At 36.5% G+C, this 25,648-nt stretch overlaps 1 protein-coding gene across 12 annotated transcripts in view; it reads left to right on the top strand.

The window, feature by feature from the left end:
• sema6bb (sema domain, transmembrane domain (TM), and cytoplasmic domain, (semaphorin) 6Bb) overlaps positions 1 to 25,648 on the top strand; it is a 287,153-nt gene that overhangs the window by 138,121 nt on the left and 123,384 nt on the right. The gene's annotated exons all lie outside the window — the stretch shown is intronic.

Raw genomic sequence — 25,648 nt, 5'->3', positions numbered from 1 at the left:
ATCAAATTGCAAAAGAAAATCTCTGTGCCTTTGTTTTCCCAATTTCCAAAAAGGAAATTAAATTGTGTGGGACTGATAACGGCAGCAGGAAGAGAGAACAATATAAAATTTGCAGTCTTGACGCAGTAGACCAGGAGTGACCAAACTCGGTCCTTGAGGGCCGGTGTACTGGAGAGTTTAGCTCCAACCCTAATCAAACACACTTAAAGCAACTAATCAAGCTCTAACTAGATTTACTAGAAACTTCCAGGCAGGTGTGTTGAAGCAAGTTGGAACCAAATTCTGCTGGACATCAGCCCTCCAGGACAGAGCTTGGACACCCCTGCAGTGGACTCTTCATTAGAAACAACACACACAATCATTAACTTTTTTCTTTTTTGATGCATTTGATGCAAAGATGATATTATACAAAATATAGGTTTATAAATATACAATTCCTGACGAAAGTCTTGTTGTCGATCCCAGTTACAAGAGTAACAACTTCTAGTTGATCATTTGGAAAACTGGCAGAAGGTAGATTTTTCTGATGAACCATCTGTTGAACTGCATCCCAGTCATCACAAATACTACAGAACACCTATTGGAACCCACATGGACACAAGATTCTCACAGAAATCAGTCAAGTTTATTAAATAAAAAAATCATGCTTTGGGATTACATTCAGTATGGGGGCATGCAAGAGATCTGCAGAGTGGATGGCAACATCTACAGCCTGAGGTATCAAGACATTTGTGCTGCCCATTACATTACAAACCACAGGAGAGGGCAAGTCTTTCAGCAGGATAGCGCTCCTTCTCATACTTCAGCCTCCACATCAAAGTTCCTGAAAGCTGAGAAGGTCAAGGTGCTAAAAGATTGGCCAGCCCAGTTACCAGAGATGAACATTATTGAGCATGTCTGGGGTTTGATTTCATATAAGCCACTTGTTACACCAAATGATCAACTAGAAGTCAAGTTATTAATATTTGTCGTGCCTAAAACTTGGATAGGCGACAAGACTTTTGTCAGGTAGCGTAGATGGGTTTAAAAAAAAAGTAAACCTTTAAGGATTTAAGTTGTAAAGCGTCATCATCATCTTTTGAAAAAGGTCTATAGTAAACTTATATATTAGTTAGTATAGAATATTTAATAGTATAGATATCTTCCTTCATAATATAGTTGTTACTATTGAAGTTTTTATTAATATTTTGAGCTGTTTTAATGTCTATTTTTTGATCATGTACATTTTTAACTGTCTGTAGTGTTTGTGTGTGAATGATGAGTGTGGGTGCATGGGTGTTTCCCAGTACTGTGTTGTGGCTGGAAGAGCATCCGCTGCGCAAAACATATGTTGGAAAAGTGTGTAATTCATTCTGGTGTGGTGACCTCTGAAATAATGGGAAAATAAACGATTGAATGATTGGAATAAGTTGTATGGACCAATTTTGGCATATTTCTAAATCTAGAAACCCTCAATCTTATTCACTGTAGTTGCACAGGCCAGGTATTCTTAAAAACGTCTCCCCTTTTTGTTGTTTTAGAGTTTTGTGTTCCAGGTTTGGGAACAACACGAGGAATAGCAAATGATGACATAGTTTATTTTAAACTTTCAGAAGCCTGCTGCACACATCAGCATCTCCTAGCACAAAGCAGCCTCTGAGCACAACATATGCTTCTCTTTCCAGCACAGTACAGATGCAGTATGAAGAAAAAAAATCAACCAGAAATATAAAGTAACAGTGAGACATAAAGAAAGAAAGTTACAGCACAAGGCTGATGTACATTTGGACTGGTTTGGTAATGCTCTGGTCTGATTATTATGCCTGTCAACGAGGGTGAGGATTCAAACCCCTCTGTCTCTCAGTGCTTGGAGGGCAGCCTGCAACATGCAGATAGTCGCGGCGTATGCGTGCGCTTCTCTGTGTGCGACGCCACCTTGTATACTCAATAATTAGCAAGCTCAGAATGGGTTTGATTGGCACGCGTTGTAAATGTTTCTCTTGGTTTGCTTTGTTTTATTGTGCACTGATGGAGAACTGACATAAATTCGGAGTGAAAACCCTCCTCCTTTGCCACCCAAATACACACACTCACAAAGGCACACCTGTATGACTCTTTGGATCGCATCGCAAATTTATCTCACTAAATTGGGTGAGCAGGTGGCTGATTTTGTGGAGAGAATTTGGGCAATAGGGGAGACCGGAGAGAAGGAGGGGCTACAGACAAACAAGCCGCGAGGGAAGGAAAGAGAGGGAGAGAGGAAGAGCAGATGGACGAATGATGAACTGAATAAATATGTGTCCACAGATCGGTGTGCTGGCTGTAAAGACTGCCTGAAGCAGCACTAGTACTGAGAGAGATCCCATACTCATCAATATGCTGCATCTGGAATTTAAACAAGCTTTTTTTTTTTTTTTTGCATACCGACTGCTGCTTTATGAGGGAATCTACGTCCATGTTAGATTTCATCATCAAATTAGGAGAAAAAAAATATTAGGTTTTGCATAGTTGTATTGTGGCTTTAAATATGTTTTTCTTTCGTTTTTTATTGCTACAATGCACAAGTAGTGAAAGTCATTGCATCTAGACAGAGTGTCTGCATCTAGAATACTTTCAGAGTTGATAGTGCAGTGTTGTGTTTTATGAATACATTTCCCAGACATGTCAGCATTGATCTTTGACCTACTCTTCATACTTAAATAGCAGTTGAAAAACATTGCTTGGCTTACAGCCATTTTATTTCTCAGTTCTTGAATGGCTTTTCCAAGGCAATATGAGTTAAAAATTGTCTATTGGATGTTATTTTTCAGTACAGTAGACCTTATGGATATTGATTGTCTAATGTTTTTTTATCTGTTCAATACTCATTTGATGTACTGATTTAACTTAAATAAATGTCCCAGACTCCAATCACTTAAATATTTGCCCAAAATATTAATACTAATAAATTAAAGGGCACCCATGATGAAAATCATCTTTTGTAAGCTGTTTGGACAGAGCTGTGTGTAGGTATAGTGTCCACAGCCATATTTGAGTGATAGAAACACAATAAGTACAATACCACAACAATTAAAAAAAAAATTTGACCTTAAAATAGGATCCAAATCCCTCGATTTTTGAGGTCGACCAAAACGTGATGTAGGAGTGCAGTTTCCCCACCCCCCGAATTGATCAACAGCCGCGTATTAACATATCTCTGTAGTAACAAGTAGAATCATATCAAAAAGACAGGATGAGCGCAAAGTAACTGGGATTAAAAGATCTGTTCAGCTCTCTGTGATCATCAATCATCATCAAATGTGATCAAGAATGAGTTTTACAAGGTTAAAACATTTATAATGCATGTTTGTAATGAATTACAGCGATTTACTTCACCTTTACATTTCAACACAGCGGTGTTTGTGGATGTTAAATCAGGTTTATTTACATTACATTAACATAATGGATATCCATGAGTATGTGCTTGAACTTTGTAATGTCATTGTGTGTGACTCATCTTAATCATAAACTCATTAACTCCACAACAAATACATCAAATAATCATTGGGAAAGTTCTTACTGTAGTGTTTTTCACTAACAACGTGTGAGATCTGCTTCCTTCATGTCTGTCACTGTGCTGTTTATCTGACTCAGCCGAGGCAGAGATTAAGGCACACTTTGACAGACATGTGGCAACAGTAGACGGGGAGAACTAGCATTAAAGGCACAGGAAACAAAAACAGCTACATTGTGTACAGAGCAGAATATTCCAATATTCTGAAAGTTATAATAAATAATCTGATTGGTGTTTTGAGCTGGGACTTTACAGACACATTCTGGAGACACAAAAGACTTACCTTAAATCTTGAAAAAGGGGTAAATAAGTGATAAGTGCTGTTTTTAGACTTTTTTTCTGCTGGCTATACTGCGAAATATTTACTTGCTTATATAAAACACTGATTCAGGAACAGGGTGTAACTGTTCTTCAAAATTCGACCACAAAGGCTGAATGCAGTTTTTGGAGGTTTTCAGGATGCTCAGGGCATGGGAAATGGAATCGTGTGAACGCCAACATTGTAGGACATTTTGTTCACTTCAAGTTCAAGTGCAGATACACTTTTAAAAAGGATGTTGGGAGCTGCTGTCAACTATCAGTACACCTGCCTCCATCCAAAGGGTCCACACAGCAGTTACTAACATTCAAACCTCCAATGTAGGAAATGTGTAAAATCAAAATCTAAAGAAAATTATAATGACTTAAAGGGGTGGTCCACTACGATATTATATTTTAAACTTCAGTTGATGTGTAATGTAGCTGTGTGAACATAAACAGCATCTCTGAATGTAAAATATTCAAAGTTTAATGCAAAGGGAGACCTTGATTTGTACAGAGTTAGCTTAGCAACGCCTACAATTATCGAATTTTGGGGACTACAAAAAATACTTCCGCCCCCTGTGAGATCACAAAAGTTCGTTATTGCGCATCCCACACTGCGCAGGTAAAGGCCGTGGCCAGAGGCGCTGTAACGTTACTGCAGAGAGAGAAATGCCATCCTGCTGTTTCCACAGAGCTGTTCTGTTTCTGTTGTTGGGCTTCCAAATGACACGACCCAAACACAGAAGTGCTTACAGTTCAATATTAATTATGTTCCAGAGAACTATAAAATACATAGCAAGCATGATTTGACAAAACACAGCTTCCAGAATCTCTCCCAGTTCAGTGCTGGATTCAGTTAAAATCTCCTCAAAGATGGAGCAAGGAGACGCTGTGAACTCTGAGTCATGACCTGTAAGTGTTTTTATTTGTTAAAATTGATCATGACATGTACAGTGTCTAACTTTAACGGTGTGTTGTAGCAAAGATGTAAACAACGGGAAATTATGGTAACCGCTAACGACTTAGCTAACGTTACAAATCTATATTTATCAAACGGCTGTAAACGCACACACACACATACACATACACGCACTTGGCCAGCACCTGCGTCTCTCTGTGGGAGACGGCAGAGTTTCTCTCTATAGGCAGCTTTGCTATGCGTTTTACAACTCGGACAATAAAGTCGCAAAAGATATGTGAACGATTCATGTTACTTACACAGGCATATTCCTCATATGCATGAAAGACGTCCTGTAACGCGTTGATTTAAAAAAAATACAGCAATGATTTCCCAACTGGAGTGTAACATCAAAAACAAATCAATCCAGGCTCACAAAGGTCTCATCTCACATCTTGTGCTTTATTCTGTCACCATAGAAAATAACTTAATCCGAGCATGAGAGAAAAAGAACAATAAAAATCTCTCCCGCGCACATGCGCTTCTCGTGTTACAAATACTTCATCGTATACACGCATAAACACACTAAAAGGCACAGAAACAGTTAAAGGAGCCGCATCCCATTTTCACTCGTTACAGACACGTGTTGACTGACTGACTGACTGACTGTTTACACAAAACGCGCGTGCTTGTCAGGGCGTGACGTGGAGCCGATCGGCGAATCACAGCATATTATGATGTTGACCAATCAGAGTCACTTGAGGGTGGGCCTTTTAGAGAAACTAGGAAATATGACAGTCGTTTTCATGTTAGCTGAGTAGCTGTGTATAATCAAAGTGAGATTTATGAAAAAATAACACGATTTCCTTCAAGTTAAACATGAGCACACATTTCTTTGCATCTTATTAACACAACCAAGCCTTAAAAATAACATTCTGGACCACCCCTTTAATAGATGAATAGATGAATATAGGTTGATAGATGAATAAATATGCTAAACTAACAATAGATTAGTTTGCAAACTTCGCTTAAACTTCTGCTTCTAAGTTATACAGTAAAGACTGACTGCATTTAAAGGTGGCATATAATGAACATTTGAATGCACCTTGGCATAGCTGAATAATAAGGGTTCAGTACATGGTGATGAAATACCATGAGCCTAAATTACCATTCTTTTCTTGTTCTCTTTAAGGATTTTGATGTAAATCCCTAAAGTTTAAAAATTGGCTAATTGGATTAAAACACAGACTTTTCCCAGGCTGCATTGTTTCCAAGTGAGATTACAACAAAAATCATTTTTTTCTAATTTTTAAATTAATCTAAGCTGAATTTAAATTTGCTGTATATGTGGGATTCTAATTTTGAAACAAAGGACAAGTAATTTAAGGACAAGTGCTGAATCCATCAGCAGAAAACAGCGTTTTGAATCAACGGGGAATCATTTTTGATTCCCGGTTGAATCATGTCATGAAGACGCTGTTCTCTTAAGTATGAGGGAAAGTTAGTGTTTTTTCCCTACCCAAAGATGAGGCTGTGAATAGTCAGTGGTTGAAGTTTTATTTTGCAAAAATACCTTAGCATTATAGCCCCAGGCTTGTGCTGTTTCTGTCATTTTTCTGAGGAGTGCTTCAGCAATCTACATGCTTACAACAGTGGATTTGTCGGCCGTCTGTAAAAGGAAGAATCAGAAAAGACTATTGATGAATGGGACTTGACAGGAACTTTACAGTACACAGTTCATAGACCAGTTTCTTCCTCCATTTCACAAGTGTAAGTAACTTAAGTGTGCCTCCTTGTTTTCTCTAGCTTACAAATGATGTATTTAATTGTGTTTTGTTACTTGTAATCACTCCATGCGACTTGTACTGTATCTGGTTAACTCTTTATTATCTCATATCGCGTCTAAAACCGAACTGAAAACGTGACATATGCCACTTTCTTTATGTATTTAAATGCGTTTGTGAGCTCGCGATTCTCTGCCGTTTGTTGTTGTTATGGCCATTATCAGCTGTTCCTACAAACATGCAGCAGTCAAGTTTCAAAATAGCTCAGCTTTTACCACTGTGTGGAATAATACTGAACGTGTGTCATGGTTAAGAGTGGAACAGTATGCCAGTGTTAAACTGCATTGCTTTAATGCACCCCTGTATTGTGCTCACACATACACTCTGCACCCTGACTACTTCAACAATGTTGATGAGCCGTGGTGGGCATTTTTCTCTGTCTCACACTGAACGCTGTCGACCACAACAGACTAGGTCATCGGACCAATCAGCGCAGATTAGCATTGTGCTAAGCAGGGGTTTGGGAACAAATGAATCGCTGAACGAATCATATGGGAGTTGTTGGGATAATTAGGTAAGAATAAATGCATATTATAAGACAATAAAAGTGTTTTTTGACCTTGCATGCATATCAGCTTGTTGTTGGAGACCCCCAAAACCAAAATATGATCTTTTTAATGGATAATATGGGCTGTTTGGTGAAAACATTTAATAAAATGTAAAACTGTATTACTTTTATGAAAGAACAGTAAAATGATCATCCTAAGGACATTTTTTGCCATTGACAATGACATTTTTCTGGTTAGGCTTATGGAATTACGTAAACATTATAGTAGCTACAGTCAAAAAATGGATCCAGTATGCATGATTATCATGAAAATAATGTCAAAATGAAAAATAAATAAGCAAAAAACTATGTAAAAAATGATCATAAAAATGTATCCCCTGCAGCTGTCTCTACAGTACATCTCTAGAGCATATATTAGTCTACTAAAGGCAACAACTTGAAACTTAATTCCCAGAGGAGCGTTATTTATAAGATGCTCAGTCAAACCATATGCTACGAGGGGAGGTGTTCATTGTTTTTCTATGTATTTCTAATGGTACGAGCTCAGTGCCGCTCGACTGCAGCGTGCATCATCCCCAAAGACGTTAATTTTGCATGATGAGCGTGACACACATACACTCATGCACTCCTCTGTTGCTCTTCCTCCCAGTAATCTTCCCTCTCTCTCTTTCATCCTTGATTCTCCTCCTCCTCTGACTCCCTGAAAATAATAATAATAATAAATAAAAAATAAAAGCCTGACAGCCTGTGATGAGCAGGGTTGCGATATTAGGATTCTGCAGGGTGTTGTTGTTAGGTAATGCACAGGCCCGTGGGAGTCTCAGACGAGTAAAGCTCGTCAACTTGAGGAAACTTTGTGATCCTTGCAAGTCCTCTTAGTCATTAGGGTGAACTTTTTCACTTTATTTACGACTGTGCAGTGGATTATCGCCTCCCTGTTTTTACTCCGCTTGTTTTTACGGCAGTGGATATGATGGATGGGATAGCTTTAATCTTTCAGCAGTCTTTTTTTCCCCTCCTTTTAACGATGTAGAGTTGTTTCCATTTCGTCTGTTACGTAGTGATTTACAGCGTCTGAAGCCTTCAGCCGGGTGAGGGGTCGACCTCGCCACAGTCTGCTGTACTGCAACTGATGTGTTTATGATGATGTTTGCCCATTAAAAGCTGTATTTTAAAGTCTTGTCGTCCTGCCCTTGAGTTGAATTAAAACCCAAGACTTTTGCCTTAGACTGAAATGATTTCGAATAGAGTCACAGTCCTTTGTAAGATACATTTGAACACATAATAGTTAGCGTTCTCAAATTTGACCGGTCAGGAGTGTGTATATTGCGGTTTCATTTTTTCGTTTTAAAATGCTGTGAGATTTTGTACTTTTATTATTATAGTTTATTAGTGCCTGTAGAGTTTCTTTTGCACTTAATTTCAGAAGTATTTCTCCACTACATTTTTCTGTTGGGATTTCAAAGCATTATAAGCCAGGAATCAAACAATCTAGATATGAAGAGAATCACAACATTATAGGAAACATATGAAAACCAGTCAAAAAAAAAATGTACTAAGATGAAAAACACTCACTATTTATTCACCTACAAGCGAATAATTGACTGAATAATTATTAGTAACACTTTATTTTGATGGTCCATTAGAGTATTAGTAGACTGTCTGCTTAATATCTGTTGATACTGCTCCTTCAACAGACATTTAACTGACTATAAGAAACTTAGCAAGCACATGTCAACTTACACTAACTCTAACCCCAACCTAGTCTTCTTATAATGTAATGAGAATTAGTTGGCATGTAGATGCAATGTAACTAAAATTCAACAAACAGACTATCAAATAAAAGTGTAAGCAAATTAATTTGCTCTGACACTGTAAACCCCTCTTTGCGTCAATAATGTCAAGTATTCCTTTCGGTTCGCTGCTGTTCAAAAACAGTGATGCCAGTGCTAAACTGGGACTTGGAGTGGCTGTAACCCTCCAGAATATTGAATAACCCTGTTTTAGTCACCCGTAAGAGTGATCAGATGTCCCAATTTTTCCAGGACACTACTGTGAGAACCGTCCAGTCAGAGGTAGGCTAACATAGCTTATTGTAGAATAAACATTTTAACTTAATCAGTATTCATCATTGATTAACTTGTACATTTAGTAACAGAAGCTGGGACAGGCGGAATCATACTAAATGCATAACTGAAGTGCAGTCTCGATCGTGCGGCAGTTACAGCTGCATTTGAAAAACTGGCACGCACCCGCACAATCCTTTCATCACACAATATAACTGAGACAGTGTGCAAACTAATCAAATAGCCTACACAAGCAGTTATCAAAATATCAATTGTTGCGGAGTATGTACAGTTGAAGTCAGAATTATTAAAACCCCTGAATTATTAAGCCCCCCTGTTTATTTTTCCTCAATTTCTGTTGAACGGAGAGATTTTTTCAACCTAAATATAATAGTTTTAATAACTCATTTCTAATAACTGATTTCTTTTATCTTTGCCATGATGACAGCACATAATATTTCACTAGATATTTTTTTCAAGACACTTTTATACAGCCTAAAGTGACATTTATAGGCTTAATTAGGTTAACTAGGCAGGTTAAAGTAATTAGGCAAGTTATTATAACAATGTTTTTTTTTCTGTAGACTATCTAAAAACACATAAAAACTGCTTTTATTCTAGCTGAAATAAAAGAAAAATACTTTATCCAGAAGAAAAATGTTATCAGACATACTGTGAAAATTTCCTTGCTATGTTAAACATCATTTGTAAAATAAAAAATAAAAAAAAATAAAAATTTAAAGGAGGTTTAATAATCATGATTTTAACTGTATCTCAAGTAAATACAATAGGTTATGCTGTACAGTAAATCTCAATGGCTGCGATCAAATATTGTTTCCAACATTTTTTAAAATATCTTCTTCTTTATGTTTAATAGAAAAATGAAACTCAAACATGTCTGTGATTATTGAATGGTGAGTAAATGAGGACAGCTTTAAACTTTAACATCTTTAATGAGGGTAATAACTTCAATCCCATGAAGCACTGCGAATGGTTCAATTGAATTAAAATGTGTAAGGGTAATAAACGTATATATGGTTAGCTGTGGCTATAGAAACAAACACTTATTGCTGTAATGAATTTGATTTATAACATCTTGAGCACTGATGAAGTTCAATGCCATGTTTAAAGAAAACATTTCCAGACACTTCAGCATTGATCTGTGATCCACTGACTAACTTCCTTTGTATAGTACTTTTTGAAAACTAAAGTAAATGCAGACTTGGTTGGCATAGGAGACTTATTTTAAAGGCATTCGAAAAACTCAAACCCAAACTCTCATGATAGACACCCTATAAAAAGCCTGACAACTGCTGGAGTATGATTTTTGTTGTGGTAATTGGGAATTAGCTTGAGCTCAACCACAACGGTTTGCTCTATTTTGCTTCGCTTAGTACTGATTACCCAACATAAGTGAAGTTTCTCAGTTTCTCCGAATGGGGCTCAGATGCAACTTGTGGTTTAATGGCGAAAGACGAGATTTCACCGGTTTGGAATGAGGCCTGACCTAGAGAAAGCCAATTTCCCCAGCTGTTATCTTAGGCACAGTTTGTTCATTTAGCTCTCGTATACTTTCGCCAAAGCTGTTAAGCAGCATCTGTCTACGGTTTTCTCTTTTCCTGATGTGCAGTAGTGCAGCACTTGCCTGGTTCATTCTTTTTTTTTGTAGATTGCTGTATTTGTCTGGGTGTTTTTCATGTCTGCAGTGAGTGAAAAATAGCTGTGCATAAGAAGACGCTGCTATACTGGTTTAACCTGACGTCACACTCTATCAATTCAGAATCAGGATAACGGTTTAAAAGGAAAAACGTGTGTAGTCGGAGTGTCTCTTTTGCCTGTCAGGAGGTATAGAATGATGCTGTGTATCTTTATAATGTGAGATTAGTTCTTTTGACGTGCACGGCCCATTAAGTAGATCTTTAATTTCATGTTTCTTCCACCATGCAAAAATCACTCACTGGACTGCTTTAAAGTGCCCTGATAAATGGCTTGAGGGCTTTGACTGTGTCTGGAAAACAACCTATTAAAGCGGTCGTGGCAGAACGGGAGAGTGAATTGGACGTCATGCTATCCAGAAACAGAGGGCAGTAAATACTGAATGGCAGCGCAGACCGGGGCTGCCGGGCTCTTATATGGTTTTGGTTGGCTTGGCTCATTCCCCCCGGGGGTCAAGGATGGAGGTTAACCGTCTCAGGTCACCGGAGTAGGTTTTTTTTAGGGTAAGTTCAGGAAAGGAATCAGCCTCCTCTTGGCTCTAGGTTCTTCCTCTTTCACGGCTTTGAAAGCGTTCCAGATATTTTTTTGGCCTCTTTACACATATTCGACTTTTTACACTACATGCAAATGGATTTTTCTTCACTATCCTTCTGTATTTTCTTTCCTCTTGCTCTTTCTCTCTTTGTCAGCTGTTATTAAAGTGATAGTTCAGCCAAAAAATGAAAATTGTCATCATTTACTCACTGTAATGTCATTCCAAACCTCTAAAAAAATTATTGAAAAATGGACACACTCCACCACCATTGGCAACTTCTGCTTTGGCACACTTTACATAATACACAATTCATTTTGGGTTGCTTTTGCAGATCCAAGTGAATTGTGGGAATTTTTACAGTTTTATAGTCAAAGATTTTTCATTTTTATAATCAATTTGGTATTTAATCTCTTAAAAAATGTTTCTTTAGTTTTCATTTTATGCATCTGTTATAAAATAGTTGTAAAATCTGTTTTATGCAAAGCACTTTGTGCTACCATTGTTTATGAGATGTCCTGTAAAAATTAAATTAACATTTTTAAATGTTAGACGCTAGATTTAGTCTGTTAATTTTAAGGATATCTATAATCTAGTGTGCTCCAAAACAGTGACAAAATTTGTGTTTGGAAAATAAAAAAAAAATGATATAAACATCTAAAGCTTGCAGTTTGTCGCTACCGCATAGATTTTTTTTCCACATCACCTAATACTTCAGTTTCTCATAACCCAGGCTCATTTTGATTATGTACCCCAATATACATTTCTGAAGAATGCAAAATATGTTCCCCGAGCTACATTTTTTTGGTGTTTTTGTTTTCGCAAATCCACCTTTTCCAGCTTAAATTTCTCTCCAGTGCCATTCGTGCCGGCTGCTCTCACGTAAATGTACCTGTTACCGACTCTGTCCCAGCCATTCCTCTCACTGACCAGCAGAGGTCACTCTCACCTGCCTCCATTACCCATAATTCCCCATATCTGGTGCTCATTACTCTGCACCTGATTGCAATTCACACACACAGACACACATATAAGCAGCATTCACATTGCACTCAGTGCAAAGTCTTGTTTTGCCCTGCATACTGTATTGAGCGTTTTTCCTGCATTCTGATTGAATTTGTTGCCAACTCGAACTGTTCATTGACCTTCGTCTCGTCTCGCCGCTTGCCCTGACCACTGCCTTCTGTTTGGACCTGAACCTCTGCTGAGAGGCCCCAACCTCCAATTTACCATTGCTGAATGCTTGCTGCCTACCTTCGACCGTGTTTATCCTCCTTATGCACTTGAGTGTCAAACCGATTTCCAATTGTCTGTTGTTTATCAGTTGTTCAATAAACGTACTGCATATGGATCCCTCTCTGTCAGATCATTCATTACACCACCAGAGGCCGCTGTCGACTGACTGATTTTTCCGACTGACCAACTGATTGATCCGCCACCTTCCCCTTTCCTAACCCCAACCAATAGTGTTTAAAAGTTTAACAATTGAGCCACCCACCCAAAGTGTTTTAAAAATCAATCCAGAAAAAGAAAAGTCTGTTGATTTTTATCATGTTTTCAGATTTTACCCCATTCTCACTCTGTTATTTACTTGTTTATTTTATTCTAGCTTTTCTTTTTGTCTTACCTGCTTTCTGGAACCATTTTTCATCAGACTTGAACCTTGTTTTCGCCGTCAACTCCGCTAAGCGTCTTAAGTCCATCAACAAATATGTCGAGCCACTGGACAAACTGGTAACAGCCGTCCATACATAGGTAAGCGGTCAGCTGGTAAGCGAGAAAAGGAACGTGTCATACCGCCCCGTAGCTTTCGTTTTAAAGATGAAATGCAGCCTCTGGCTACATAATTCGTGACCTCCAGAAATTTATATAAGGCTACGTTTTTAGAATGAGTCTGTGTTTGTTTCATCAAATTTTGACCAATTAAATGCTCTCTAGTATCTGACATGCGCCACCCGCTTCAAGATGCTTCTCATATGCTTTTCCTTTGATGTGCATTGCCAGAGCTCTGATAAAAACAAAAAGCTATTGGCTGTTCTTTAGAGGGGAGGAGCTACTCTGTCCCGCCCTCTCTTCATTTTTCAGTTGATATTACATCAATCATCAAATAAAAAGTGCACAATTCAAAGCACTTCACAGGAATTTTAAATAAACCTGCATTACCTTGCTTTTAAAAAGCATGAATTGTCAGTTGACACCTCTTTTTACATAATTAGCAATGTACAGACTACAAAATGCTAGAAAATTGACTCATTGTCATAGAAAACTATGCTCAGTGGCATACAAATTGATGTTGACTTATGGTGAATCAACATAGTTTGCATCCAGGAGCCTTTAAGGCAAATCTGATAACACAAGGTCACAATGTGAGTTTCATGAGAGGTCATGGCCAGACTGTGAAGCAATTTCACATGGCAAATGTTCTGTTGCTGCCGCCCGCGATGTGAAAATCTGCTCTCAGTATGGGGCCTTATGTAAACAAATTGATCCGTTATAGACTATTATACGCTGAAGCTGTTTAAATATGCCAAGACATCCTTTACCATCAGATTCGCAAATTAGAAGGCAAATGCCAGATAGTGCTTTTTTAATTTCTGCTTGATCGTTTGCCTTTGATAATGCATGTCTTAATTCAGCCCTTTATTACTGATCACTTCTCTTATTAATGCCATTCTTTACTCTCATTATCAGTGTTTTATCTGGGACAGGCATAAATGAAGTTTGCTCTCGAATCCTTAGATGATTTATCCTGTTCAAATCCCTCGGGGGTCGGTAATGAAATCAGTACTTTTTGCCCAGAATACATATCATCAGTATATTATGCCATTTTAAAGGCAGAGAATAGAGCTCAGGATAACCGTATTCATACACAAAGCTCTTGAATTTCAACCAGGTTTAATGTCCTTGAAATTCCCATGATTGCTGCTTGACATTAGCATGGGGAGGCAGGCTATACTCATTCTGCTCATGATCTGTTTTTGTTCTCCGGTCTCCGCTGACCCATCATTCCTCAGACTATTGGCATTAGATCAGAGTTCATTAAGAAGCCTCCGCTACCAAGCATTTATTGATTAGCTAAGTGATTCGTTATCTTAAGTAACAGCTTCTCAATGGTCGGTCAGAGATATTGCCGCCCCATCCGTGCTCTTCTCACGATTGTCTTAATGACCTCATTCAGATAATTAGCTTCTCAAATGTTAGTAATTACATTGACAGTGGAAGCTCTGTACTGTAGAGGCATGTCAATGCTATCGTTGTTGTCTCTGCATGGGCCAATTATTGCTTTTATTTACTGTTTATTTTGATAATTGCTGAAAGTAAGGACTTCTTGGATGTTGATTCACATGTAGAAAGTACATGTTGAAGTGCTTTGGGGGGTTTTAACATTTCTGGCTGAATGATATGCCTTGAAGGCATTCCTTCCAGGCCATTCGGTGTATAATTCATGCAAATGTATTCTTTGGTCAGTGATACAAATGAATCAATTACATGAAACATTCACAATCATTTTAGTCAGAGTCTCTTAGACAAAAGATGCACATTAACCAAAGAAATTCCTCAATGAGGAACTGATAGATTTCAGTGACTACATTTACATGGACATTAGTAATCAAATTGTTCGCCTTAAACTGAATAAGACAATAATATGATAAGGTGTTTACATGAGACTCTTTTTGAATGTTCCTTTCATGATCTCGTTTTACATGCTATAGCACAAAATTCGAATCACGTCATTGCGTCAGCACACATAACAAGTCATTTTTAATTATTCAACTTGAACTGCAGTTTGGCACTTTCAATTTTATTCAGGAAGACTTCATGCATGCCTCTGTGACGGCATATTGGGATATTACATAACGAGATATTGGATGCAACTATTTTAGGAGGCCAAGCAGAAATTTTAAGGGCACGACCACCAATTATCATTTAAATCTTTTAAATTCATTGCTGATAAATGCTCTTGCAGTTAAATAGACTTGACCTAATATGAAATTTTATATAAAAATACCACATTTCTGACACAATGCCATTGTTTTTTAGTGTTACTACAGGAAAATCACAGTCATTGTTATTGATTTGTGGTTTGAAATGCCTTTTAACATGATTGTTGTTTTCTGGATAGGTGCAGAATGATTTCTGGAATGACAGCTTTTATTATTTTTATTATTTGTGTTCTTTTGTGCAAAATATGTAATTTTCATTGCTAGACAGTGCATATTCACAGCCACCAAATATATAGCTTGATGATGAAGTGTGGAATCATGGGTGTTGTCATCTTCACACTTAATGCACAACATATTAAAGCACCTTTGGTGTTTCCCTGCTCTCTATAAATCCCAACCAGAAATCAAGGGTGTGTCACATTAGCATGGTGATACAGGACATGGTCTATGTCACTATTTAAAAATACCTATTTCACTGGATTTGATGATTCTTCAAAGTCAGCAAAATATAAAACAGTTCTATTCTGTTTTATATATTTGAATGATAAAAAAAAAACATACACAGTGTGCCCATAACATTCCTTTATTCGTTCATTTTCTTTTGGTCTTAGTCCCTTATACTGTATATCAGGGGTCACCACAGCGGAATGAAACACTAACTATTCTAGCACACCGTTGAAGTCAGAATTATTAGCCCCCCTGACTTATTAGCACCCCTGTTTATTTTTTTCCCCAATTTCTGTTTAATGGAGGGAAGATTGTTTCAGCACATTTCTAAGCATAATAGTTTCAGAAACCTATTTCTAATAACTGATTTATTTCATCTTTTTCATGATGACAGTAAATAATATTTTACTTGATATTTTTCAAGACACTTCTATACAGCTTAAAGTGACATTTAAAGGCTTAACTAGGTTAATAAGGTGAACTAGGTAGGTTAGGGTAATTAGGCAAGGTATTGTATAACGATAGTTTGTTCTGTAGACTGTCGAAAAAAAATAGCTTAAAGGGGCTAATAATTTTATTCTTTTATTCTAGCCGAAATAAAACAAATAAGACTTTCTCCAGAAGAAAAAAAATTATCAGACATACTGTGAAAATTTCCTTGCTCTGTTAAACATCATTTGGGAAATATTAAAAAAAGAAAAAAAAATCAAAAAGGGGCTAATAATTCTGACTTCAACTGTATGTTTTACACATCGGATGCCCTTCCAAGTTCCAGTACTGAGAATCCCCCATACACTCTCGCATTCACACACACACACTCATAAACTAAGACCAATTTTGTTTACCCAGTTCACAGACAGTGCATGTATTTAGACTATGGGGACAACTGGAGGGTGCAAACATACGGAGTACATGCAAACTCCACACAGAAATGCCAAATGGCCCAGCCGATACTCAAACCAGCGGCCTTCTTTCTGTGAGGTGACAGTGCTAACCACTGAGCCACCATGCCGCCCGTGGCCTTAATAAAATTTATTTTGTATGAAAATATTGTAACTTTTAATATGAGCCTTTTTTTATTTGGGTGGCGCTGAGTGTAAGTATGATGTAAATTAACCAATCATGACGCTGCCACACAGCATTTGCCATAATTAAAAGTGGGATGGTGTATGTAATATCAAAGCTTGCATTTACCTCACCCCCCCTGCATCTGTTTAGCTTGCTGTGCCTTGAAACCCTATAGCTCCGAGTTTCTAATTATGCTAATTAAATGCGCGAGGCCTGGTGCATACTCGTAAATGATTAATTGTAGCAAGACAATAGAATCACTGATACCAACTTATGGCAGCATCTTCTAGTTTTGAGCTATCCTGTTCCGTCTGCCTTCGTTCCCCATTTGGCCCTCTTTTAATCTTCTTTCCTTTTCTTCTCCTTCGTGTAAGCCTATTGTTGGGCATAATTTGCTGCATTGGGTGCTGAACCATTAGCGTGTGGGGCGGCCTTGTTCAGACTTCAATAGGAGGAATTCTAGAAATGTCCTGGAAAGATAGTTAGCCCTGATAACGCGTCACAAGTCGTTTCACTATAGAACAGACCCACAATGGATGTAGTTGTGTGTGTACATGTACATGTGTGCGTTTTGGACAGCAAGGCCACGCTTTGACAAATGAGAGCTGGCTGTTTCGCATTGTGCAACTCAATTGGCGCTTAGCCACAGGAAAATGAGAAGGGCTTTTTTTTTGAATAAAGAAATTGAGGCTGTCGGATTTTAATACATGTACATGTCGTCTTAACGCTTCGGCGCTGGAAAGCTCAAGCGAAGCTGATTTGTTTATGTTTGCACTGTGACTGTAACAAACTGCATTTCCACTAAAGTTTCAAAGCAAATGTTCTCAGCTTGTTAACACTCGAGCTGAGAGGTAGCTGAGCACCATTCATGCTTATATTGAGTTTCATGCTATTGAAACCACTGACCGCTGTGGAAAATATATCAGAAACACATGACAACTAGGCATGTCATTTCTCAGGTTTTCCAGTCATTCTTTTATACAAAATAAAACTGTTCAGAAGGTATGACAAGCATGCTGTGCCTTTGTATAATAATTCTGAATTTCTATTATTGAGCCTTATTTGAGAATGGCTTACTGTTATATTGTCATCTACTGTAGATATCACATTTTATTGCATTTAAGTTACATTGCATCTAAATGCCAACTAATTCTTGTCGACTGTTAGGTTGGGGTTAGATTTAGTTTAAGTTGACATGTACTTGCAAAGTCAGTTAAATATCTGTTAAAAGAGCAGTATTAGCAGATATTAAGCAGAGATTGCATGAAGCCGTTGGCATGTTTTGTTTTAGTGAACACAATGTGCAATAGAGACCATCAAAATAAAGTGTTACCGTTATCTGTACTCTGACTCATTTGAAACCCGCTGGAAATCCTTAAGAGAAATTTCACACCAAATAAAAAGTTTGCATTATAGCTCTGCATGATATTGGAAAAATCTTACGTTGCTGTATATATTGCGATATGAATACAATTTTACCAGATGACTTGAATATCAAAAAGGTGAGGAGTAGGGTTTACTTGAAAAAAGCCTGGAAAAAAAATAACTCAAAAAAGCTAGTAAATCTTCAAAGCTTTACCAAGTAAAAGGCTAACCTTAATTATTTGTACATTTAATTATGAATACGAGTGTCCAAGCATTGCGGTAAATTGCAATAAGGACATAATTAACCGAACGTTAATGTTACCCTCCTGTGCTGTCTGCATTATAAATTTGAGTTTTCTGAGAAATTGGACAGCCTCGAAACACTTTGTGTTCTCTTTAACCATCAAAATTGCAGACAGGAGCTCTATAACTTTCTGCAAACTAAACCAAATTGATCGATAAACAAATAACGTTATATACCTTGTACATGTCACATCGGTCTGTGTGAGAAACTCTTCGGTTGCTCTTAAGTTTGAGTTAGAGAGCAGGCTCATAGATTGACATTGTAAAATACATTTTACTCGTGTACGTCTTTTTTTCAAAAAAATTTTTCAAAATTTTTTTTTGTTCAACATATTAAGAAACACCAAGTAAATATTACTTGGGTACATCCATTTGAATTTGAAATTGTATTCTAAGCACATTAAATAAAAAATAAATTTATTGAAGCTTATTGAATTAAACGTGACATTTTTAAATAAATAGACAAAATATGATTTATTTGTAAAATGTACTTGGATGTTGCTATCTTTATTTACAAGCACCAAAAATATTTTTTACAGTGTATTCAAAAATAATTTATTTATTTTAGAATGATTGGGATGATTCTGTAATGGGAGTGCATCAGCATAAAATCTAATAAACAAGTTGAAAAAATAGATACATGCAATAAAAAATAGTTTCAATTGAAATAAACAGTGTTTTATTGTTTACAGAGTCGAACAACATTCGGGTACAGTAATTTAATAATACAAATAAAAGTTTGATTATGCTCTAATTATTTTTATAGATATTGCGATTTCAATTGGATTTGCAATTTAATTTAGTAGTCAAGCTTCAGCACAATATTCTGTATCGTAGCTTCTTACTGCTAAAATGCAGTGAGTGTTAGTTAAAGGAGCAAACATTTGTAAGTTATGGCGTTAGTTATCTCCGGGTGTCTTTGTCATGTTTTTTATATGCTATGACATCTGCAAACAACTCTAAAATTGCACTTTGCTGTTGCTTGCTACTAGTGTCACTGGCAGGACTTTCAGTTGACTTTTTATTAAGACACTTCTCATATAGTCAGCTATGGTGCTTTTTATTGGCACTGGTGTTGTACTTGTTCACAAGTACTTTTCTGTTTGTTTGTTTGTTTTATTGTGGGTGTTCTGCATTGTTTGTTTGAGCAATCCTGATCAGGCAGAATAAAAGTGTGTTTACCTAATTGGCTAGTAAGTCTGCCATACACGGACGGCAGTCATGCATTTGCTCTGAGTGGGGGAAATTAATAATACAAATATTCCATAAATAAATAAATTAAAAAAAAAAAAAAATATATATATATATATATATATATATATATATATATATATACTTGAAGTTTCACAATGCAATTGTGATTCAATTTATATTAATTACTAATGGTACAATTTCTTATGTCTGAATGCTTTTAAAACCTTTATACAGTCACAGGTCCCAAAACACATGCAAATGTTAAATAATAATACAGACTCAACACTGCAAATCCTGCAATGTGACTATTGCGAATGATCATCAATGCTGAAACAATTTGTGTACTGTACATCATTTGTACAATCATTATTCAATTCAAAGAATAAAAGTTAGTAGGTTCCAGTGTTGTTTTGCTTCCTGTTCACGTTGCTTGTATGGACAAAACTGTGTATGGAAAGTGGAAACTTTAAAATAACTTGTGTTTCTCAGAAGTTATGCAGGTATGAAACCACACGTGGATCTGATGCCATTTGTCATGGAATACAATTGAAGTGTATTATTTTACATGTGTTTTCTGAGCTATTAAATTGGTATTGAATGTCTCTTGAACCAGAAAGCGATACACGCAGTCATACATGTATCATCTGTCTATTGAAATCCCCTTTTCAGACAGTACCATAAAGTCAGACTATTACAGACTATGCTGTTGTGACAGTTCTCTAGAGCTTCCCTGCGCCTCTCTGAAGTGCAGAGGTAATTTTCCACATAGATTGCATTGCTCTTTAATTTGAGTGACATTTGTGTTTCCATCACGTCTTCTCTCTTTTCTGCTGTCTTTTTCATAGATGCCAGAAGTCCTGAAAAAAAAAATACAATACCTGCCTATTTTCAGGGATTCAATTTAAAGTCAATCTCTACTTTCAGTAACTTTCTCAAGTACAAATATAAATGCAGTCACACATATAAGCTCTGAAATAGAAAAAAGGTGTCTTCAGTAGACAGTTTTTGAGAATGTTAGATTCCTGTAGTCTCAGCTTCATTCATCTTGGTTACAGACCATTGGCTGAACTTCTGACGCATAAGGCACACAGAATTGAAGAAAACACTTCTGGAGCTTCAAAGCCATCATCTGATTGGTTAAATTAGACAGGATGGTTTGTCTGAAAACAAAACCATCAGGATGCCAAACCCTCTCATAGAAAGAGAAAACCATAGTGTTTACAACCGAGGCAGTTAGCGCTTATCAGTATCAACTTTGTTTTTTCAAAAGTATGTAATGTTTATGGCATACTGTAGGTTCTGTAAAAGTCTAGTCGGTTTTTGAAAGGACACTGACTTTGCTTTTCATGCTCCTAAATATAGTGCTGAACAAATAAAACTTACTGGTTTCTTCACATATCAGTCAGGTGGTGTTTTGGGCAGTTCTTGGCTAATGAATTCTGCATACCTGTCAACCCTTTCGTTTTTGCAGAGATTCTCACATATTTTACCTTCCTATCCTGCTATCATCCCGTTTAAGCATTTTCCCGTATTTCCCCTGTATTTGATTTATTTTATTTTTATTTTCTTACACTTTATTTTGGCTTAAAAACACATTGAAATTAATATTAAAATGGCTGTATTCACTTAATTTCCATTAAAGCTGAGTGTCGACAGTCGACCATATGCAGCCTCTGAATTAGTCCAGTCATGGTGCTGACTGACAGACACACTCCCTAGTGATAAACACACTGTTCCCAGATCAACTTCTGTACACAATTTAAAGTGGACACTTTTGGATTTGGACAGGTTTTTAAATGGAAAAATACACTTAATGATATGTAAACATGTCCGTATTGGCGTGTTTTATATTAAACACAAATAATTTTGTGTTAAATGAGTATAAACAGTTAAGTAATCAAATGCTATTCGATCTGCGGATTTTTAAAGTAACACCTTTGTTATCAAACAAAACGAATAAACAGGCGAATGATCGTTACAGTCAGCAAGGAATCAAAATGAGAACAAGGCAAAAGGTCAAAACACAGGTAGGCTACAAAGGAAACACGTTGAATGTTCACAAAACAGATAAACAAGACTCAGCAAAGTGTGTGTGTTTGTGTGCTGTATAAACAGTAAATCTAATCAGTTCGTGAGCAGCTCCCAGTCGTATGTGTGTAATCAACAGAAAACAAGAACAGGTGTGTGTGTGTGTGTGTGTGTGTGGTGCTTGACCGGATGTGTAGTTCTTTATGGTGGCAGAATTGTAGTCAACATAAAAAGTGAAGGTTTTTTAGTGATCCATGAGGATTAGATCGATGGTTATCATGACAATAAGTATAGTAACTTTAATCAGCACTAGATACAGTAAATAAATAGTAAATAAGATTTTATGACTTGATTTCATTTCTGTATAGGCCATTGATTTATAATAAGCTAAACCTTTTATTTTATTTTAAATTTTCATATTTTGAGTTTTTATATTTCTAAGTTGACAGGTATGGAAATCTGTGATGCAGTTCAGACCCTTACAGTATGTTGTCAGTCAATGCAGAACTAGCGTAACTAGCAATCTGAAGGTCATGAGTTTGAATCCCTGGCAAAGCATAAACAGATTTTATAAAATGCATGCTACCTGTACAGTGTAAGTCACTTTGGATAAAAGAATCTGTCAAATGGATAAATATAAACGTATAGCATTGGCAGTCCACCGAATGCATTATGGCAGGTAAAGATACTTTCAAGTTGAGGACTGCTGTCAAGAAATATTGCTCATAAGGCTGTTTATCATTCAGTACTGAGAAGGGAATAAATAGTTTTTGACAGTTAAAAATCATTTCTTTTACTCAACCTTATGTCGTTCCAAATCCACAGCACTTCAGTTCATCTTCAGAATACAAATAAAGATATCTTAATGCAATTTCAGCGAGAGATTTCTCTCTCTCTCCATCGAAAGTCTGTTCGCACAGATACCTGAAACTTCAAAGGAGATCAAAAAGTTCATAGAGAGATCAACAAATAAATCCATATAAATCAAGCAGGTTTATCTAACTTTTAAACTCTGTTGATTTATTGCTCAGAACAAAGAGTTCTAGAAAATCAAGAGTTCTGTTGGTGGTTTTTGGTTCTGAACCACAGAATGTTTGCATCATCAGAGTGATAGCAGTTTATCATTGTTGCTAGGTAACGTGTAAAAGGTGGAGAAGTGAAAGAACATTTTCTCACCTCGTTTGAGTTTTTGTTTTGGACTTTGGAAACAAAGCTACAGTTTGAAGAGTCAATACAGAACAGCACATTGCAATTCCATGTATCTAATGTAATGCAAATATTCAAAACAACATGGGAGATCATTTCTGTGAGTAGATATGAGATATAAATTCTCTGAGCTTGCAGAGTGGCAGTCATGCTTGTGAAGAAATCGAGTGAGTAAAAGCATAAATACACCTTTTGACCAGGAATCAATTGCAGCTAATTTCCATTATTTAATATGATTATGAATTGCTATACTGGAGTTGCAAGAACTGACAGACTTTTAATATGATGAACCAGTTTTAACTTTTTTTATTCTGATATTGATCAGCAAAAATGAGCTCAGCAATAACTGCTAGATGCTTAAGAACATCAGGCAATCTTTATAAGCACTTCTGTACCCATTTAAATGCGGATAAAATTGTTCCCTGATCATGTTCCCTTACAGAAAAACCACAGGCTTGTTGGAAATACATCCCTCAACCTACATTTCTGCTAAATTTGAAATTTGTTGCTCTGGGTACATTTCTTTGTATGTTTCAGGTGACTAATCCACTAGAGCAGTGGTTTCCAAAGTGGGGATCGCGGGACAATGACAGGGGGTCACTTGGTGATTTCCAAAAGTCAAATAAATTTTATTGAACTATTAGAATCACCATATTTTAACCATAACCCACAGAAAATAAAATATTAGTTTTTAATAGAAAAAGCAACAACACGCAATGAAAAGCCATCAGCCTTTCTTTTTTTTATTGGATTGGTATGTTTACATTAGATTAACGGCACAGCAATAGCATCAGCTGCTGCAAATTGATCTTATTCACCTTATTCTCCGCCGTTGAGCAGGCGCTGCCATTTGAATCTTTTGACTTGAGACTTCCGGTCTCATTCACTTCCATTCATTTTTTGATGTTAAAAACTGCTCGTTACGCTGCTTGATGTTGCATTTTGATATTTTCTTATTATATTATTCTACTTGGTCTGTATAGTCATGCAAACATTTGTTTGTAGAGCAAGTAGTTTGACCGTTTTCTGCCGTTTATTATTCATTTCTCCCATAGGCAACTGAATCGGAAGTTCTAAGACAATCGCGAAAACAGGCGCACTTCCGCATTTTAGAATAATGTCAATAGGACCAGGTTAAAGTTTCTGAAACCTTTATGTCAATCAAATACATTAATAATAAATACAAGCCACAACTGATCATTGAGGATGATCTCTGATTCTTGATTTTCAAAATTAAACCAAGAATAAACTTGTGCTGAAAACATTGTGTCCACCAGTCTCTTTAGTTAAGGTTAATATTAAATTAAGCAAAGTAATAAATGACTTTACAAATAATATGGTTGTTAGAATGTTCCACTTTTTTGTGTTGTCAATATGCTCATGCATTGCTATTTTAGGGATCGCGGGATGAAAAGTTTGGGGATCCCTGCACTAGAGGGCGATGTCTAATATTTTGCTAATCTGAAATACGCTGTTTAGGGTATGTTTTGTTGTACATTTAGATACATATTATTGTTCACGTCCGCAAGAAGGTGTGGCTTGTCATCCAGGTCATCAAATGAATCACTGACCTAAACAAAACCAATAGTGTTTTCAAATATAAGAGAAAAGTGCATCACAGCCACACAACTTTGATTTTATATTGCTTTTAACCTTTTTGCGGAAGCATGAATCACAAGACTCAAACCAGAGCGCTATGCATCTCAAGTACATCACAGTACAAAGTGAGCTACTGAGCAAACTGACCATGCTGGAAAATTTGTCCATATGGAGATGCGAACATAATCCATTACAAACCAAACAGTTATGTTGTTTTTTTTTTTGGCATTTATTTGGTGTTGTGCAAAGAATTACATGAAAATGACCCTTTATTTGTCAATAATATGTCCCTGCAAATATCATTAGTGAGAAAAAGAACAAAAGTTGTTGGTGTCATACTGCCCCAAAGCATTAATTTGACCTACAAACCAGTCAAACGTATGTTAAAGTACATTTTATTACAGTTACAGCAATATAGGCTGAGGCACAAATTTCCAGTGAGCCTATGTTGGCACAATCACTTGTGTGTTTCACATGTGCTCCACATATTTCATATGTGATTGCTCGTGAAGCTCATGTGTTTTTTTTGTATAATGGTTTATATGTGAACGAAAGCCTAAATTAAATCTTATAAAGAGATCATGGCTCCTCAGAAGACTTAAACCAATCAGTTCATATGGATTTATTTATCGATCTCTTTATGAGCTTTTTGAAGCGGCAGAATTTGTGAGTGAATAGACTCGGACAGAACTCTCTTTCATATGTATTTAAAGCCAATATTGTTTAAAATTTGATCATGTCATTTGCAAAGCATCACGGTATTGTAAGTGCATCCCTTATTAAATCTGCTACACAGCCAATCTACTAGTTTTGTATCTTTTTATGCAATTTTTAAATACTTTGCTTTCTTCTGATCAAATTTGTAATCCTGTGATAATCTTGTCAGCTGTTTAATGTCACTCTTGGCTCAAAACTCATTTACAAATTATTTTATAAAGGCTTTTACAGCAAACTTTATATCCTATGTAGAACCATTTAAATCATTCCTTTCTATGTCTATATTGATTCAGAACCTTTTTATGGCAGTATTTTATAAAAGTGTATTTTTTCATGCTTTTCATGATCTTCGTATGGTTATCTGTTTATTTTTTGTGT

The sequence above is a fragment of the Danio rerio genome, chromosome 8 (assembly GCF_052040795.2).
Source record: "Danio rerio strain M-AB ecotype USA chromosome 8, GRCz13ab, whole genome shotgun sequence".
NCBI lineage: Eukaryota > Metazoa > Chordata > Actinopteri > Cypriniformes > Danionidae > Danio > Danio rerio.
This window is presented reverse-complemented; position numbering and strand designations above follow the sequence as displayed.